Source organism: Triticum aestivum, chromosome 1D, assembly GCF_018294505.1.
Source record: "Triticum aestivum cultivar Chinese Spring chromosome 1D, IWGSC CS RefSeq v2.1, whole genome shotgun sequence".
Taxonomy (NCBI): Eukaryota; Viridiplantae; Streptophyta; class Magnoliopsida; order Poales; family Poaceae; genus Triticum; species Triticum aestivum.
Window position 1 is genome coordinate 166,633,715 of NC_057796.1, and position 2,594 is coordinate 166,636,308.

Genomic DNA, 2,594 nt, shown 5'->3' on the forward strand with positions numbered 1-2,594 from the left:
ATATCTGATGGTATCCTAAGTATGCATCCAAAAAGGAAAGCAGATCGCACCCGGAAGTGGAATCCACAATCTGATCGATGCGCGGCAAGGGGAAAGGGTTTTGGGCATGCCTTGTTCAGATCTGTAAAGTCTATGCAAAGCCTCCATTTCCCAGTCGCCTTGCGCACTACAACCGTGTTCGCTAACCATGTTGGATGTAAAACCCCTCTGACCAAACCAGCTGCTTCAAGCTTCTTGATCTCCTTGGCAATAAACTATTGCCATTCCAAAGCTTGCTTTCTGACCTTCTGCTTGACGGGTCAGGCATGAGGACACACAACAAGGTGGTGCTCGATTACGTCCCTAGGAACACGGGGGATGTCAGATGGCTGCCAAGAAAACACATCGACATTCTCCCGCAGAAAGGCACCGAGCGCACTTTCCTATTTGTCATCAAGGGTGGCGTTGATGGTGAACATACCATGAGCGCCATCCTGCCTTGCTGGGACCTTCTTTAGAGCGGGTGAAGCAACCTTGGACCTCTTACTAGCGGAACTCTCCAGCAGATCGTCAACAGGAGTAGCGCACTCCGGAGAGGTGCACTTCCCGGACTCTTTGCCGGCATCTCTGCTAATCTTCTTTCCTTTCTTTGTTTCCTTGGCGGGAGCTGCAGCTTTAGCGGCCTCGGCAGCTATTGCATCTTGATACATCTTATCCACACATATGATCGCATCTTTCTTGTCGGATGGGATGGAAATGACGACCATCGGCCCTGGCATCCTCAGAGTATTGTAAGCATAGTGGGATCCTGCCATGAACTTTGCCAAAGCTGGGCAGCCAAGGATCCCATTGTAAGGTAGAGGAAGATCGACAACATCAAACACAACCCTCTCAGTCCGGTAGTTCAGTTCTCCACCAAATTTTACCGGCAGTGTAATCTTCCCCTTAGGACGACTGCTGCGGGGGTTGATTCCTTGGAACGTGCCAGTAACCTTGAGCTCTTTATCTGATATCTGTTGTTTGCTGATTACCTTGAGGGAGATCAGATTCAACCCAACCCCGCCATCAACTAGCTTCTTTGTGAGTTTGAGGTTGCGGATTGTTGTTGAAACCAACAACGGCAAACATCCTACCGCAGTAGTGTGGTCAGGGTGATCCTCTTCGTCAAACATGATAGGCATGCGGGACCATTTGAGCGGCTTCTAAGAGTTCGCAGCTGGTTCCACGGCATTGAACTCATGTGCCCACTGCTTGAGCTGGCGGTGAGAGGAGTGCAGGGATGCACCTCCGTCAACACACATAGCTTCAGTTGCTTTCTGGAATTCTTGCTCACTAGTTTCTTCTTCATCTCCTTCATCACTCTCATCATCATCTTCCTTCTTCTCACGACCTCTAGCAGGTTTCTCTTTTTGCTGAGGGGTCTTGCCGCGGCGGCCTTCTCTACCACCACGGCCCTTCCCGCCAGCACCTTCTTGGTCTCTCTATTTTTCATGTTTCTCATACTCAGCTTTCTGCTTCTTGACAAGTTGCTCAACTTGATGACACTCTTGGAGGTCATGGCCCTTGGTTTGGTGGATTTTGCAGTATGGCCCATCAGACTTCCCAGCTTTTTCTGCCACTGCAGCCTCCCGGAAACCAGCGCACACAGCAACTTCTTTGCCAGGGGCTTCGGTTTTGGCCTTCTTGCCGGTACTAGGGGCGCCAGAACTCTCAACGGCCAGTATGGACTTCTCTTTACGCTTCTTGTTCCACTTCCGGTTTTTCCGCTTCGGATTAGCGGCCTCGTCATCATCCTCCGAATCAACCTCAATCCCGTCCTCTTCCCCGGGGAGTCGCCTCCCTTCCTCCGTACGTGCGAATTTATTCACCAAGGTGTACAACTCATTCACGGCCTTGGGCAACCGGACATTCATTTTGGAACGTATCCTTTTGTTGCGCACGTTTGATTGGAACGCGGCAATTACAGCTGCCAGGTGGATCTCTGAAATGTTCCTGTGTACTCAGTTGAACCTCTGCATATACTTCCGCAAACTTTCCCCTTCCTTCTGTGGAAGGATTTGCAAATCACTTGGCCGTCCTGGTTCTTGATGGCCGCCCGTGAAGGCGCCAACAAATTCATTGCACAAATCATCCCATGATCAAATGGACTTCTCTGGTAGGTGCATCAGCCACGACCTCACCTTTGGCTTGAGCGCCAAAGGGTAGTAGTTGGCGAACACCTTCTCATCCCTGCCCCCGGTAGCTTGAATAGCAATCGTGTAAATGCTCAATAACTCTACCGGGTTCAGCTTTCCATCTTTTTTTTGGTAATTCAGGTTTGAAAACGCGGGAACACGGCCAGAAACTCGCCGCAGCTCGCCAAGGCAGGGAACCCAACCATGAAGGGTAGGTACCCGCCATCACTGGGTGCAGGTTCGTCGATGTCTGGGCCATTGCGCCTATCAGATTGACGGTGGATCTCCCGGCGCCGCTCTATGGTGACGTGCACATCTTCTCTGCGCCGATCTTTGAGGACTTGCCCCTGATCCCGATGGGCACGTGGATCAGACGAAGCCATTGATGCTTCGTCGGGCTCTTGGTCACGCAGTTCTGGTTGTAGCCTCTATGCTTGCTGT